This window comes from Acanthochromis polyacanthus, chromosome 22 (genome assembly GCF_021347895.1).
Source record: "Acanthochromis polyacanthus isolate Apoly-LR-REF ecotype Palm Island chromosome 22, KAUST_Apoly_ChrSc, whole genome shotgun sequence".
NCBI lineage: Eukaryota > Metazoa > Chordata > Actinopteri > Pomacentridae > Acanthochromis > Acanthochromis polyacanthus.
In genome coordinates, this window is record NC_067134.1 from 22,987,784 (window position 1) to 23,006,040 (window position 18,257).

Below are 18,257 nucleotides of genomic sequence, written 5' to 3' on the forward strand. Positions count from 1 at the left end.
CATTGGACAGACAGCGTCTGAAGTCTGATAGACAGAGAGGGAGAGTGAGGCGCGAGAGGCGGCGAAAAGGAGTGACTTGGTAATTTAAAAACTCTCCCTCATAGAACGAATAAAGGACTTTGCAAACAGCAGAGTAGAAAGCCCTCCCCCATTTAATTATCGAGTAATTGTAAAGTCCATAACAACAGAGACCTGAAAGTGGGAGACAAGGGAGGAGGGACGGCTCCATGAAAATGTAATTAGCTGAATATCATTTCTCCTCACTCTCGCCGCCACTGTAGGATTTAAAGGGGGAAGAAAAAACAAAGACGAGCTCCTTTTAAGATAAAACTAAATGCAGTGTCACAGTTTAGATCTTCAGTGACTTGGATCAATATGTAATTACCCCTGGGAGGAAGAAACACCTTCTCCCCCCATTCTTTTACTCTCTATTTAACCCCTCTTTATTGCAGTGGAAAGATACAAAATGGCAGTGATAGAGGCTGTCAGAGAGCAGGCAACAGTTGTATTTCTGTTTTTTTTTCCTCCAATTTCAATTAAGAACTCTAAGGAGCAATTCATTTCGTTTTTTTGCCATTCTTTTTCCTTGCAATAAGTCAGGTGGATAACAGTGGTGGCCCTGCAGGGGAGGTTGAAAAATGAAGGCAGTTGAAGCGGGGTGGGGAGGGTCACTAGTCGTAGTTCAAACCGTTGGAACAGATAGAGGTGGAGGTGGAGGGACGTGCACTTTCCCACCTTCTCTAACAACAGCCGTTACCCTGCAGCACATCACTTATCCACAGTCTGCTGCTACCAACAGACTCCATTCAAGAAAGGAAAAAAAAAAGAAAGGATCTGTTGCAGTTACAGCTGTAGAATTACTGCTGTACGAATGTATTCACACCAAAGTTTCAGTCCTTTGTTAAAGTTAACTAACTGAACCATCCTGTCATTTAAACTATTTCTTGCACAAAAGAGAACGAAATGGTGTAGAGGACAGAGTTATAAAAGGGCTCAAAGAACGAAACACCTATTTTCAGGAGCGCCAAAGTCTGACGTCGAAGGCATCTGCAAAAAACCGGCTCAATGAGTTGAATTTGCATTTACATGCACTCATGTATTCACATGAGCCAGAGCGCTAGTTTCAGGTTCAAGAAGGAATTCATGCGAGAAAACAGTTTCTCAGTGGTAAAGTCACATTTATTGCCATTTACAAGTAGAATGAAATGTCAGATGAGCGGGTCTGCGGTGTAGCTTTGTGCCAGAGTTTATAGAAACCGAGTGAACAATAACTAACATACATCCGACACACCCTGAAGTACACATTCTTATCACCCTGTTATATTTGTACATTTCAAGTCAGTAAAAGAATTATTTTTCAGTTGATATTACATTTTTAGGATTCTTCCATCACCGTTTAAAAAAAAAACAAAAAACAAACATTTATTTTTGATCCCTTAATGCTGCATTTTGATCCCTAGAAATTTGTCTTAAAGTGTCCGTAGAGAACTCGCTCTCAAATCATCAAACTCTTTCTGACCATCTCTGAGTTGGCTGATTTTTTAATAGCATAAAAATGATACTTGTCAAGATACTGGTGACATTTCCAAGATAATAATTTCCAAATCACACAAAGAAAAAAGGCTCAGAACAACAATATATCTGGGAAACTTTTAAGGATAAAGGCCTGAAATTTTCAACAACACTATCGCTAAATAGCCTAATTTCTTTGGGAAGTATGACTGATTCAAACCATTTGGATGATTAGTTTTGTTTTTGTGGTACAACTTGTCATACCCACTCAATCACTTATAATCATCAAATTAAAATAACGTATTATGAAGTATTCTGTATGTTTTGTTTTGCATAATGTAACCTGCAGCTACATAGAGTTCAGCATTATATTCTGAAGCCCTCGGATTTTAACTCACCTGTAAAGAGAGATTATTTGATTTACGTGTTCAATATTGCATATTCTAAAAAAGTGTCATGAATAATAACTGCAGTTTTAGTGAATTTCAGGGTTTTTCTTTCCATCTAGCTATTTCCATTCAATTACAGCCTCAAATTTTATTCTGAAGATGGGTCAACTAGCAATTTTCTAAAAAACTTTATCCTGAAAAGTATTTGATTCCACTTTAAATGGTGATAGTCTTATGAATCACTCACTGGGTTCAGTTCATTTTGAAATGTGTTCATTTCAGCTGTCCAAGTGTTTGAAACACTCATGTAGATCTTAATATTTACTCAGACTCCTGCAATATTCTTTTTATATTTGTCCGTAGATTTTTCAAAGCAGTGGGATGCGGGTCATTTCAATGTAAAGCCCCGTTTGATTAAATCAACTTGTTCATGCTTTAATTTGCTTGCACCTATTTTATTATATTAGTGCTTCAAATAACTGAAAGTCAAAGGGCCTCAGTTGGTTTCTATGCTGATGTAAATGTATTATTGAGGTCTTTTCTTTCAGTGGCTAACGTCTTGGGGTTCGTGGGAGGGGGTGAATGAACCGTCTGTATTTATGCATTTGTATTGTATGGTATGTATTGTTGTGTTTTAGGAACCAATTGAAAAAGAAATGCTCCATCTTCAGGGGCTTCCCTTTCAATAAATTCAAATTAATTCTGCATCGCTGCAGGAAGGTGACAAGCCAAACCCCTGAAGTGCAACAAAAACACAGCCACTGTCCACCCCAGCCACAAAACTGTGACCTATGAACAATTTATGGACAGAGCGAAAGGAAAATGTTACTATTGGGCAAAATCACGAGAACAGTTTTCACAAAGGGCAAAAGTAACCAACATCCTTCATCCAGCCTTTTTTTTGTCCTTTTCACATACAGATTTGTTGGTGTTAAACAAGAGCATGTAGCTTAGCTTATCAAGAGCTTTCATTGATTTCAACGTCCATGAATAAATAAATTAAGGTTCGGGTAGTTTCCCGTCTTATTATTGTTATTATTATTAGCAATATTTGGCATTTTTGCCTTTATTAAATAGAAACAGTGGGGAGAGATAGGAAATCCACAGAAAGTATAAGCCGAGAATGACATGCACTGAAGATCTTTGGTAATGAATCAAACTATGGATGCATTGTGTGAAAGCATTTACCCACATAAGTTAGACTACATAGCCACTCGGCTATTCGGTTTCTCCAAAACTCAGGTTTAAGAAAGAGATTACTGTAACCAAGGAGGTCTGTCCGAGAGACTGGGACTGATTGTGTCAAAATAAATATTCGGATACCACCATCGCGACCAAACATTCGGATACTTGGGTCCAGCCCTACTGCATAGGTGTAAACTTTATTTATTTAGCAAGAGATAATACTTGTATATCCTCAGACAGTATCAGAAATGTGCAGCAAGTAGCTTGAAATGCATTTTTGAAGGTAAACAACAGTGTACTGTATACTGTACAATGGAATTCAACAACAAAATTTCAACTACAGCGGGTCTTTGTGGCTTTACAGGTGTGTGTTTTTGTCCACTGTGACTTTTAACTGCAGGGTCAAAAATGACCCCAAGACAATCTTTGTACCCTTTCTAAAGCTTTGAAGAAAATAGAAACAGACAATGTTTCACTTTTTCTAATGTTGGGGTTACTTTAGGAAAAGCAATTGAATTTCAAGTTGAAAAAGGACATTTAGGGGTTTTTTTCTCTGCTGTTAAACAAAGCGACCGGGTCATTTTTGACCCAAAGACAACACAAGTGTTAAGCTACTAATTCATATAGCATAAACCCTTCCTCTGGAGCTACACATAAGACTTGGGAGTTTTGTGATGTAGAAAACATAGTTTGGTTGCTGTATGGAGTCAGTGTTTCCCTGACATAAACACACTGCACATCCCACCCAGTTTGCACAACATTACGTTCCTATACAGTTAAACTGCATTCTCATGAAGGAAACAATTTTCTTTTGACATAGCAGCTGTTAAATTGCATGGAAGGCAATATGAGAGGATGATGGAGGCAAAAACCTGAGATCAGAAGACCAGGGTTCATGCCCTTTGATAGAAAAGAGAACATCAAGTTTTGTTTTCGCTCAATTAGGGACCAAAACTAGATGTGCTGAAAAGCAATAAAATAAACCGCAAATATACATTGATTAGAAATGCATTTCTTCTGCAATCGCCATAGGGGAGAAAATATGTTCGCCTCAAAACATAACTGAGAATTCAGGTTGCTTGCAAAGGTATTTGTGGACATTTGGTTGGCATGCCTTGTACTGGTAAATTTAAATTTAGGACTTCTTTTACTGTAACATGATTAGACTCTTTTCAAGTATCAACCCAACACAGTCCAATCAACGGTCACTACAAAACCCACAGACACTTCTACCTCACTCAGAAGTGCATTTTTCCTCATCCTTTTAGTTGCCAAACAGTAATCCAGCGGTGGTTGTATTTTTCCCCGTCTCTTTGTCTGAACCCACATTGTGTGCAACATCAAATAGTCAAACCGGCTATTGGTCTTGGAACGTCATGACAGCGCCGTCCTCCACCTAGCTTCCAGAATTAACAGCTGCTCTGGCCTGATTGTGTCCTGTCAACAGGGACCGAAAGCAACATACTTCGTCTATAGTGCCTCCAAGACGAAGCTCTCCCCCGGCGCACGTATACTGTGCACCCACTAATTTATTTCATCACTGCTTTCTGAGAGAGACAGCGGAAACGGCACAAATAGAGACGCTCTAGGAGTTCAATAATGTAAGAATGGATTTTGGGAGATCCCAAATTAATAATGAGAAAGATACTCCTGGATTTATCAGCTTTAACCCAGAGGGGGTTGATATTCTTTGATGAGCTGTGCAGTTAGCAAACCATTACACAGACACATTAGCAACCCTGTTATAGTGCCTTTAAAGTCTTTATGAAAGTTTGAAGGTGGTTTTTGTAGAGACAAGTAGAGATGGGACACAGCACATTCCACCAAACATTACATCCATATGTCATTGCTGATGATTTCAAGCCCATATTATTGAGCATTAAAGTGCTGCATTCACAATTTTCCTCTTGGTGTAGGAAGCTAGCAGCAGGAATTTGCTCGGATTCAGTCACACGAGGGTCTCTAAGGTCACTGGCTGATTATGGGTATTGAGGCCAGGCACACAGTCGGTGTTCATTTCATCCTGATGGTGTTGGAAGTCAGGCTCCTGAGCAGACCGGTCAAGTTCAGTGGTGGAAAGTAACAAGTTACTGCTTGACATATCTCAAACATATAGTGATATAATACGATTTTATGACACTTTATAGCTACACTGTTTATTGCAGTTACTGGGATTGACTAGTTGATGTTGTTCAAAACAGTTTTTGGACAACAGTAGAATTAGAGAAATAATCATGCGCAATCTGTTGCTGTCCATTCTTCCTTGAGAATCAGGCAAACAAAGTAGTAATAATATGTAGTCAGAAAAAGGGAATTGGTGGATGAAGGTCTTCGCCAAGTAGGTTTACACATACAAAGAATTTGCTTTGGAATTTTTGTGCATACCAATATGAAAAAAATGTAATAGGATAAAGAAAGCTTTCCATCAAAAGTAGAAAAAAAAAATATTTACCAACAAAATATGTGCAGTAAATAGAGAATATATGAAATATGTTTGCTTTTAAACTGAAGCAGTTCTACAGTTTGTGCAGGAATGTCCAAAATATGAAAGTATGAAGTCTCAGAATACATGCACAAATACAATCCATGTAAGGCATTGATGCCAGCGTCACTGAAAGTTTGCGTCTGTTGTGGGAGGGGTTGGCCACAATCTTTCCGGCCCGCCTCAGGGTCCTGGAGGCCTACAGGTCCTGGAGAGATGGCAGATTGCAACCAATCACCTTCCCAGCAGAGCGAGTGACACGTTGCGGCCTGCCTTTGTCCTTGGCAGCGGCAGCACCAGATGGTGACGGTGGAGGTGAGGATGGAGGCGTGGAAGTGTCGCTGTATTTAGCGGGTTGAAGTGCATCCTCTTGTTGTTGCCTTCTTTTTGGTTTTGGCTGGTGTTCAGGTCACACTTGAGGTCCTGGGTGATAATGGTTCACAGAAAGCAAAATGACTTCACAGTTTCAGCTGGGGTGTAACGTAGGGTTGGGTTCTTCCTGATATCTACAACCATTTCCACATCACATCCCTACTGGAAATAAGCCCAGTGAGGCTGGTGTCATCTTCAAGAGCTTGGAAATCTGGTGGTTGGAGATATAGCAGCTTTGAGGAGCACTGATGGTCCAAGAGTCAGATTTTCCCACCTTCATATGCTGCCCAGTGTCACACAGAAGGTCCATTTACAGATGGAAGATCTCAAGCAATGCTTTAGCTACCAAGGTCTTAAGGCTATATTTCTCATATTTGTACCTAGATATCTTAAAATCCTGAGCTCTAATGTAATATTTGTGGAACACCACCATGCCAAAAGTGCCTGTTGCAAGTCAGCCTTCTACAAAAGCCAGGTGTTCTTGGTTGGGTAAAGCAACTTGGATGATAATACTCCAAAGAAAACTGATTTTGGTTTATTTGATTCTTTGGTTAAGCAACACCCACCAGATCTGAGTTCCAAAACTTGCAAAATAACAAAAAAAAACTAAACTTTTAGAAAGCGAGCAACCCCCACAACAAACAAAAGTAGAGCTGTTCATGTGAAATCAGAGCGACCTTGGCTGTGAGTTTGGTTTCAGATTTATACCCCAGGTGTGCCGATTGCTGCAGTCCGATTGGTGTTGGGAACTGGGTGGTGGACCAATCAGAAAGGCGGGAAGAAGAACGAGAGCTGGAGTGCAGGTTTGGAGCCAGTCATCCATGATGACGAACAGGTGGTGCCTTTTATTTTGATATGTTCTCCTGATCATATATTATTTAAGTGAAAATAACAATTCAAAATTCCACTTTCACGAAAATCTGAGCAACACTGTTCTTCCACATAAACTCGGCAAGGCATTTCTGTGGGGATCTCATTTAGTGCATGCGGGCTCAGTTATAAAGAGAGCCGAAAAATATGAAGATTTATGTGCAAATACTGGGTGCTTTAATTCATTTGATTCAGTCATAGTTGGAAATAAAGAACAAAGCAGTTTCTTTTTCTCTGCCCTCTAACGTGCAATCATTTTTGGCTGAGTAACTTTTAATATTTTACTCATCGGACGAGGGGAAAACAAAAAGAAGACTTCCTTTGTGCCACATTTCCGTTTGCGTCAAGCAAGGTTTCTGCAGTCTCACCATAATAAATAATGCACTTTTTTTCTTCTTTTTTTTGTCACGATTGTTTAGAAGTGTCGGAAGGGTCTCCCCGAGTTCTCTCCCTCTGCACGCTCTCGCTGTCTCCCCTCCACATGTCAAAAAACATGACATTCAAACGCTCAACATGAACCGCAGCCTCCCTCTAGATCTTCTCCTGAATGATTGAAGATGACGCCGACTTATGAGGCACATTACTCCTTTCTTTTTATGACAAGGAGTCAGACTGTGGAGGCATGGAAGGGAAGGAGGAAGAGTAATTTTATGCTAATGGACTCTCTTGGGGAGGAAAAATGCAAATAAAAAATAGGGGTTGATGGCGACGTTACACTCAACACCCAGAAAATACAGTTTCTACATTAAACCCTGGCATTAATAACACCGTCAAAAATACTAAATATAAGTCATTGTTTGCTGCTGGAGGAAACACTGCTACATTTTTATGATTTTTTTTGACGAAGATGTATCAATTATTCATCATATTTGTCAAATAATCTGTCTGGAGCTGCAGAATGGAGAATACAGGAGGATTATCAGGCATGCTATAATTTTATTATTTTCATGGGAGACTTGTGTGCTTACATTTATTTAAGAAAAGTGGAAAGATTCGGTTAGATATGAATTCTTACTCTACCAGGAATCTAGTTCAAGCTGCTACAAGCCAATTTCAAAACATTAAATACTATTTTTGGGGGTATATAGACTACACAGGCACTGGCCAGTTTGTACATCTTCATCATCAATATGTTGTAGTGAAGTTTTTAGGCTCATTTTGTTTTGTTGTTTTACCTTTAAATTCCTGTTCTTTTCACTAATGAACAGCTTAAAGCAGTTGTTAAACCTTTTGGGAAACACTTGTTTTCTTTCTTGCTGAGTTAGTGAGAAGATCAGTAACTGTTTGTTTGAATAGTTTGTACAAAAACACAGTGAGTGTTTTTCAAGCAGTCGTTTGATGCAACTATACTAGTCAGCAACAACCAATGGCAAGTAAAGTGAAAAACATTTATAATCTTCGCATAATGAAATGTTCTGCAGGGAAATCTTAGTTCCTGAACGAACACTGACGTGTAAGTCAACAGCAGGCAATCCAAAAAACCGCCTGAGGAGAACAACCAAGAGCCCAAGTTCCTGATCTGACGTCCAATTCTTTTGGATCCCAGTCTCGCTTAAGTATCCATGCGTCTGAAAAAGCCAAATTAATGGAAGCCTGGAGATCCAACAAACCAGAAGTGTTTTGGTTTTTGACACAAGGAGGGATCTTAATGTACCTTTTCTACTTCACAGGATCCCCACTGGTGTGTATTAAATTTTGAATTCCTTGTCTAAAATGTTGATCTTAGGTCCATTCGAGAAGGTAAAGTGAATGGAATATGTCCTTGTGGTGCATACCAATACAGAGATAAAGGGGAGAATATGCAGTAGAGTAAAAGACGTTCATAAATCACCCATGACTCAGCAACGTTTCTCTGATTCCAGCAAAGGTATCAATACACTGAGAGCATTTCCACTTCAGAGTGGAAGATGGATATCAATTTGACAGGGATGTGGATAAAATCAGTAGAGCTCACTGGGCAAACATGTCAGTAAAAGGCCGAAAGAGGTTTTCTGTCAGGAAAGCAGGAGAGACTTGGTGTCTTAAGTGTGTAAAAACTGCAGAACTTTGGGCATTTTTTCCTTTCTTTTCATTTGCTCAACACTCTTGACTCTTGATGTCCATGAACAAAAAGGAAAAAGGAAGTAGCTCATGGAGCCTTGCCTTGCTCTTAAGTTATCACATAAAGCCACTTTTTCAGATGTCGTCATATTTGAACAAAACCTTTTTGCACCACTTTCTAACATGCAGGGTGGCGAGATAGACCACAAAAGATCTGGGAAATGGAGGAGGTGAGTGTGGCAGGCGAGGAAAAGATGGAAGAAGACTGGAACAAGGTTAGACTGGGAGTTTAACGCTAGGTGGCAAATATTACAAGCAGAGTTTGGTTGGTGATAATATGATGGATGCAGGGAGAACAAAAACGGTGAGGAGTGGACTGACAATCTGGTGAGTATGCACATGGACAAACACACAAAGAAGACAAACAGACACAAAATGAGAACTATCTTGCATATAATTTTATTGAAAGTAAAAATAAATAATGTTTTTTTTGTGTTCCTGTTTCCTTTCTTATGGAAACAATCACTTCTTAATTAAAAATTATTGGAAATCACTAAAATGTCAACTAAATAATCATCCAAATTTCATAACAACTATCTTTTAATTAGCTAAACAATAATAAAATGTGCTTATTCAAAAATTGTTTTTATTGTGTTCTTTTTATTAAGTTGAGATAATTGCGAGAGATATTTCTTTTTTGGCAATATAGTGGCAATATATATTTTAGATGGAAAATATCAAATTGCATCTGTGCCCGAGAAATCACTTTCAACTAAGCTACCCATTACAAAAACACCCCTCAAGGAAGTGTGTTAATTCCAGAGCACATGACCTGCTCCACATGATGTCATTTCCTCCTGAAGAAAAGACTGGCAAGACTCCAAGACTTTCATACAAAGTAGCGTGTGAGTCAAAGTGTGGATTTATCGCATGTCAACAGTGTTACTACAATGTCTTTATAAATAGCTTTCAATTTCAATTTTATTCAGTTGTATCTATAATATTTAGAAGAACCTTTCGCTAAAAATGCGATGGTGTGGTGTTTGGTTATAGGTGGCCATGTTGATTTTAGGCCAGAAAACAGCCAAAATGTCAACGATGATACTTGTCAACTATGCCACAAAAAGTCCCGCAGTTAAATATTGACCAAATATTGAAATATATATGAATTGAACTTGGACTTATTTATTTCCCAAGGGGAAATAACAAGAACAGTATCAGGGAACGACATGTGTAGAGGTTGGAATCACTCAATTTCCTCTGGAGAATGGCTGAGAACTGTTGCAAAAACAGTGCAGCTCGAGAGAAGAATTGATTGATTTTATATCATGTGTGTGTTTTCTAGGCCATAGCGGTGTTCAGTTTGTTTGGGCTCTTCATCTAGGCCATCAGGGACTCCACCAAGAGCTAGACAAATCCTGATTCCAGATACATAGGCAGACTGACACACACACACACACACACACGCATGCGAGCTTGGTTCCAGTATCAAGCAAGTTGCTCTGTCAGTGCACCTAGGGGATAGCTTTAGCCACCAGCCACCAGCCCCCAAATCCACTGACTGATCCAGTGCCCAGACTGTCGGGCCCTGCCCAGCAGCAGCACAATCTTTCAACCTTCACTAGCTGCTGCTGCGAAGCCTCCAGTACTTCACACTGTGACTGTAAAAGCCCTGCGCGAGGGTGAATCAGGAAAAGAAGAAGAATGATCTTGCACGCAAAAACCTTCCACATGGCTCGGAGGATATATAGTAGAATAAGTGACAGAGGCACAATTTGATGGAATATCAAGCTGCTTTATCATCAAAGCAGGAGTAAAACTGGTTCGGCACCTGAGGCTTCTTCAGATTCGACGAAGAAAAATAACCTTTTGTTGTCAAAGTCTGGCTGTTATGTTGAATAATGGCGCATCCAAACATTGCTAATTGTTAGGAGATATTATTTTTGAGTCTGTGTCAGGAGGTTGGAGCCAGCAGTTTCCTTTGTGCTCGTCTCCCTGTTAGAGGGAAAAACGTCTGAGGCATCAAGGGTTGCTGACATGTTGAGGCAGTCGGAGCTGGAAACCAAAAGACGTCTGTGTCACTACGTCTGACTTCTGATTAGAGACGCATAAAAGAAAGCGGCTAGCTGAATTGATTTGTACATGCTGCTATTCTCATTCGCATTTTTTGAATATACTGTAATTATCTTGACTATTTAAATAGAGGGCAAATGGTTCCTCTAGTGACTTGCAGATCCATTATTGCCCGCCTAATTGGCTTGGCAAGCTTCGCCCCCTCTTTCTCTTGCTTGTTCGCTCAAAGATTAAAATCCAGCAGTGATTTTTAATTTGAAATGGAAGAAAGTGCAGTCAAAATGATTAGCCAGAACTATAGAACAGAAAAAAACACTCTTTACTTAATGTGCACTAGTGATTTTCTGCCCTTAAAACAGCAGCATGAAAACATTTAGCAATTATCTGAAAAATTAAAAATTTGTACTTTTTCTGTCTCATTTGGTTGGTTTTCCAAAAACGAAACAAAACATATAAGCACTTTAAGTTCAAGAAACCGACATAACATTTCTCTTGGTCATCTGTTAAAATAGTTATCAGTTTCTTATTTAGGGAAAAATACAGAATAAATCATATCATAGACTTCATTGTCTGACTTCACTGGATGTAGCCTGTGGGTATAAACCTCCTTTTCTCAGCTCCAGCCAAGATAATTAGGATTCTTTTAAGGAAATACAATCAGGACAGAGCATTTGTTTATCCCCCAGAGCAAAAATGATGGTGAGTCAGACCATTCCACATGCCACTGTGTTAGCACCAGAGAATGGTCTGACTGTCAAAGCATATAGGCTTCATAGAATGCTAATTTGTCTGAAACTACGAGGTTAAAACAATGAATTAAAAAGAAACCGAGACATGATAAAGTTGAGCAAAACCAAGTTCAACAGGATGCACAAAAAACCATCACATTTCAAAATTTAGGTAACTTTTATACCATCAGAATTTGTGGTAAATTTGTGGTAAATAAAATGATGAAAATGCACTTGAAGGAAAAGTATTTTACAGAATTAATCTTTACAAATGTCACATAACAGTTGTATCTTCTGAAAATCCAGTTTCTACACAACTAAACCGCATGTTCAATTGTATTTTGAGGGCAACAAAGTTTCTCACAGATGGCCTTTGTTTGTCATGCATCACAAATATATTTCAAGTCAACGTATTGTCGCTGTTTTTCTTTTTCTTTTTAATCGCTTTAATGTTCCACTTTTTTATGCAACCAATCATATATGAGATTGGGAAGGACTCATAACGCTAGTAACACTTAAAATTCGCCTTCAAACATGATGTAAAAGGCTCATATTTTAACCAAACCATATTTTTTCCTCACCCAAACCAAGCAGTTTTGGTGCACAACCCTAACCAAAGTTAAAAAAAAAAAAGTTCCTACTTTGACCTCTTTGCATTTCTTTCACAGTGTAAATGAGAATGCATTTTAGCTGTATAGGAATGTAATTTTTAGGAGAGATGGCTGCACATTAAGCTGCTCTGGCGGATGTGCTGCAGCTCTGTAATCTCTTGATGTATTTACAGCGATTGCATGGGAGCAGGGCCTTCTAAATATTTAAACGCGGGCTTTACATAACGGGAATCAATCAAGTTTACAGAACTTAAAATCTTGTGGTTATTTAAACTGCCCAACTGTAAATGTAATCAGTCGACTGGTTGGCCTCGAACCAGGGAGTTAAACCACACAACAGATGGGAGAATATTAATGAATTTTGAAAAAGTAAGCCACAGTCAAATGTCAAGTAATTTCTTTTCATTAAAAAAAGACAAAAAAAAAACAAGAAGAAACCTGCAAGCTTCACTTTAATCATTTTGCTAATCTTTTAAACATGGCTTGTTTACCAAAATTATCCCGAGATACATCTTGTCTATTACCTGTTCACTGACTGAGATCAGCTTTGATTTTAATACCGAGGGATTCTGTCGCAGGTAGCTTTCTAATTTGAAAGAAAAAGAAAAGAGGATAGACTTCTGAAAGTTTAGTGTTAAACAGGAGTGATCACCAGGGTGATACTTTTGTAGTCAGTTAGTTAACTGGTGAAAAGAAACAGAGAGCTGGAGTGAGGGCATGTGTGAAACAGCTTGTTATGATCCACATGTAACCTGCTGTTTGTGTTTTCTACCCTGAAGTAGCATTCAGTGCTGCTTACTTTAGACTTCTTCAGAGTAGTGTACATAAAACAAAAGAAGAATTTTGCTACTCTGACTTGATTGGGAGACTTTATATTTAACTAAAGTTGGACTCAGCTTGCCAGGTTTGTTTGCAGCCTGACTTAAAGATGAGGAGGCAATAGATGCATCCTTATTCTGGTTGGAGTTATTTCAGAAAATGGAATGTCTGTGTGCTACCACTGTCTTATCCAATGCCTTTTTAACCTCAGTAGACTCCTGGGCCTGAGGCTTTCCCTCTTTAAATCCCTTCTTTATTCATTCCGAATGCATTTTTGTTATCTTCCTGCTTTTTAACATACCGTAACTAGCATCACACTGTTCACTCATTCACACACATTCTGATTATACTGACTACCACATTTCATGTTTTTTTCTGTTGATTTCAGATTTTTCATGAAAATAAACTTAGTACTTATTAGCCTTCACCCTGCGTCTCATTCTTTTCTCGTGGCTTCTTAGGCAGGTCACGGCAGCTTAGCTTAGCGTAAACACTGAGAAAAGAGCTCGAGGCACATTTAAAGCTCACTAATTGACTCATTTGATCTCAATTGTCAGCCTTGTATCAAAAATTTCCATTCTTATACAGCTGAAAAACATTCTCAAAAATGTTGTCAGAGAAACCAAATACCGACTAATCTGAAATAAAAGTCCTGTTGCGGACTCCCTTCAACGCTCTGAACCAGACTTTGATTCCTTCAAACTGGAAGCTTTTCCTCCTAAGTCACATTGTTACAGTTCAGTGAGAAAATATGGATGTTTCAAAAGATAAATAACACAATTTGGTTGTATAGGACCACCATTTTTGAGGGTACATATATACCAGTGAAGTTACATTTGCCCTCAATCTATTCCTTTAATACTGAGTATCTACCAATACCAAGTTCCAATTTAAATTGCCAAGACAATACACACCTCAAGTACATTCAAGTTATTAAAACCAAGCTGCTGTGCGTGTTCTACAACTGAATAGCTGGGCAATGCATGAAGAAGATCATTGCATTTCTGCATTCAGGATGTGTCTTCTGGTCATAAACTTACTCGTAAAGGTCTAGTAGGGCATTTTCTAAAATGTAATGCTAAGAGGGTAAGGTGTACTGTGACTTAACAAGCTCCAAAAGATGGCAAAGATCAGTATTCTTTACATAAATGTTGGATAATCTATCATAGATTAGCTGTAGTACCTGGTCCTGGAGCATTCTGAGGGTTTAGCTAGCATCAGGCCACCATGACAAAGACTTCTGCGACACTTCACGACCTCCGGCCAGAGCTCATGTGTTTCCTATTAGCAAGAATCAACTAGACTTCAGTCGCATATGTAACATATCATGTGTCCATAGTCTAATAGATTATTAGAATAGATTATCAACTGATAGTGCTAACAAACCTCAAGAAAATTGGCATCCAGTCACAAATTATGTTCCCGCTCCAGAACGCCTCTGTGCCAGTAGATTTAAACAAAAGTTCAGACTAAGATTAAAGCTTATACTGATCAGTTAAAAATGCCTTGATCAGCAACAGTCCCATTCTTTCAGATCAGGTTGAATCATCTCGAAAAGACTCACAGATTGACTTCTTATTTGAGGTTTTTTGGACTTCCTGGACTAAGAACCAGTTCCAGCACAACACATGGGATTTTTTTTCCCCTGTCTTTGATCTACTACACCTGTTAACAAGACTTCTCTGGTGTAAATGGACTTGAATTCATTGTGCTAGTCGTTATCTGTCAAAGGGATGAAAACAAAGCGCATGTGGATGAGTTTATACAGGGGAGCCAGACACATTTAAACAGCAATTGCATCTATAGACATGTTGACAACTGGTTTACCAAGCAGCTTTACAGCAATAGAATCTGATTCCTAACACATTTACTTTTTGGAAACCCTCTCAAGCCACATTTTGAATGGATTGTCTGTCCTTATTAGAATTTCTTTGACATTCTTCCCGGCTTTACAGAGAGCACACTCACAGCACTGCATGATATCTTTTCATATTCCATCCATGTCTTAACCTTGCTGGTCGTGGCTCTGATATTTTGCCTTGTTTGTCATTGGAACAACTTTGAAACTCGGTTCCAAGTATTTTTTCAGGCAAAACACCACAGTGTGTTCGTGTTTATAGTATATTAGCCAGATTGGAAATCCAAACCCATACACTGATCCTTGTATCCAGCCTTTGAGAGAGGATTGAATAATGATCCAAACATCTTAAAAGCACTGACATAGATTCTGCTTACCTAATGACTGATTTCTTGACAGCATGATGAACTGACACCGTACTCAGTTAAACTTACAAAGGCATAGTTTGTTGCCTGTGCATCAAACCTTAAAGTGCACTCATAACCTTAAAAGCCTTCATGCTTGCTGACTACAATCAAATGAATGGACTTGACTTGGTTACGGTTCACTGCTTTTGTTCCTCCTCGCGGGGAGCTAATAAGTCAATCCTATCCACCCCATGATACAGCGAGGATGCACTTATCGCATTGTCAGCAGCTCATTTCATTAAAGCCTCTGGTTAACTTTGCATGTTACCGATTCAACATTTTTAAATAACCTCACTCACGCCGGCTCGAGCCAAGTCACGGGGAAAAAAAACAAAGGGAAGGGCTCCCTGTGCAACCCCCCGCTCTGCTTTGACCATCAATCATGGCTGTCAGAGCAGCTGTGCTCACGCTCTTTGGTGGGAACTCACACCAGAGCTCTACATCATCCGGAGCTGTGATGAATGCGCAGACTTTAGCTCCAGCGCCTGTGATTAGAGACCGTGCCATCGACAGGTAGCATCATGACAAAAGTGAATGCAGTGGGTATCAGCTGTCATGGTGGGCTGGTGCAAAAAAAAAATACCCACAATTGCAAGTGTTTAAATGTATTTTTTGCAACAATTGTTCAATGAAAAGATGCCGTTACTTCAGCTGGGAATGTGTAGAATTGATGATCCAACCATCGCCTCGCAATCCATGCCAATTAGATTTCTGCCCAACTTAATTCCAGCTTGCTGATTATAATTTCCCCGAATCACGTCGAGTGTAATTTTCAGGACTGTGTACCAAAACTCCAACCGTAAAGGTCAGTGCATGATGGGAAACGCCTCTCGTGTCGCAGACCTCATTGACTCAGTTACGCGACCAAGAGCATCATTACCAGTCATGCGTGTTTTTCGGAAACGGTTTAAACTATCAGTTGCTCTTCTGAAATGTTTTATTTCTAAGTGTAGAGGACTTTAGAATGGACAGCATCCTTCAAGAGCACTTAGGCAGCACGGCCATACAGATAGAAAGGCACTGAAAAGATACTGAGGAATACAAATGTATTCCTCCGCCTTGGAGGAGGAATAAATCTCTGTTAAAAAAATAGCTTTTTGGGAAGTACCACTGCATATGTGAAATAAATGCGTAAGGCCTTTAGTTGGTACAAGTTTGAAAATGAAAAAAAAAAAAAAGAAAATCTGGTGGGAAGAAGTCAGCTTGGCAGACCTCATCTCTGCTTGAGCCCAACGGCTTGAGGCTACATTAACCGCTGCTGGCATAATACACCCATATCTCCTTAGAAAATGTCAGCAGTGGGTGATATAGGCACCAGGATGTGACAGGGAAAAGGAAATGTGTGAAGAAAAGAGGAAAAAAATTACAATATCTGTGAGTCTGCTGCAGTGATTTGATCTGGTTACTTAGTACCGCTGAGGATGGTGGGATTTTCTGTGTGTTGAGACGCTCTTCAAGGAATAAACAAACAGTACATGCAGATGGGTAACAAATTCAAAGAAACACCAACATAAAAGCCAAAATGTGTGAACAGAACAGCTTCAATGCACTTCGGCACTGATTCTCCGAGTCTCCTGAATCCTACAACAAGGACTGAACACCGTTCCTACAAAAGATATTCCCTAATTTGGAGTTTTGGTGATGTTGGCTGTCTAACAAATCCTCCAAACTTTCCCATAGGAGCTCAGTTAGATTGAGATTTGGTGCCTCCTCATTTTTACACTCATCAAACCATTTTGTAACGACGAGTGTGCTGTACATGGCAGGCATTGTGATGCTCAAAGTGGCCATTTCTTCAGAATGGATTAAAGGTGCTAAAGGTGAGGCCTCTGACCAGTTTTGTATTGATTTGCCATCCCATCGATATAATCTCTCCCTAGTGGACTCCCACAGATGAGAAAAGTCATGTAACAACAACTATTTATCTACAAAGGAGTATAATCAATGCTTAAAGGAACACGTTGATTCAAACCACCACAATGGTTAGTTTTTTTCCTTTAATTTGTCACCTATCTGTACTTATGGCATTTTAATACCCTGTGCCATCATAGGACATCAGCTAAACCACATTTGCTGTGGATTTGCGCCACCCTTTAGTCAAAGAAGCAACAATTTACTCTCTCTGGATCTGATAACAGCTCATGTAACTCCCTGTATGAAATCAGACGGCTTGCTTGAAATGGTGCTGCTTGATTGCAGCTGATTGCCTGCAATGTCCTCATTTGCCCAAGTGGTATGTGGGGCCAGATTTATGATCAAATGAACCCAGCTTTTGCCGGAATACTGTTTTCCAGGTAATGTTGAACCACCCAAGAGAGCCTTTGCCTGTTTCACAGAATCATTTTTCAGCCATGGCTAATGCTATTAACTTTTCCCTATGCATTCCAAACAAACTAATGCTGCCATCATGTCAATTTTGCAATTTAGCAACTGTGAAAGCACCAAAGACTGCTTCTAGGATGTCTTAGTTAGAATATTTAGTATATTTTAGTAACTAACACGAGCATTTTGTGAAATAGCCACAGACTATTAGTGCTAATCTGTATGTTAAATATAGCTATCAAAATGAGCGACCGCTAACAGGCCTGTATTGTATCTTTTATTGGAGTTGCATTAAATGGGACACTGCAAGGACTGAATCAATTTTGTGGTATGAATGGTGGCGTGACACCAGCACAGAGCTTTTACTTCCCCGTCCTATCCATCCCTTCGTTGTCTCATTAGCCTTCATTCCATTACAGGGCCAAAAAACTACATCCAGGGTTGTTTATGTAAAGGCCTTTCCGCACCACATCTCGCTATCATCAGAGGAGATGTGCCATTTGGATTGTACTGTCAAACTAAAATTGTTTTTTAATTCCACATTATCTGCCTTTTGAATGGATCCTGGCCCCGAAGACCTGTTCCGGAC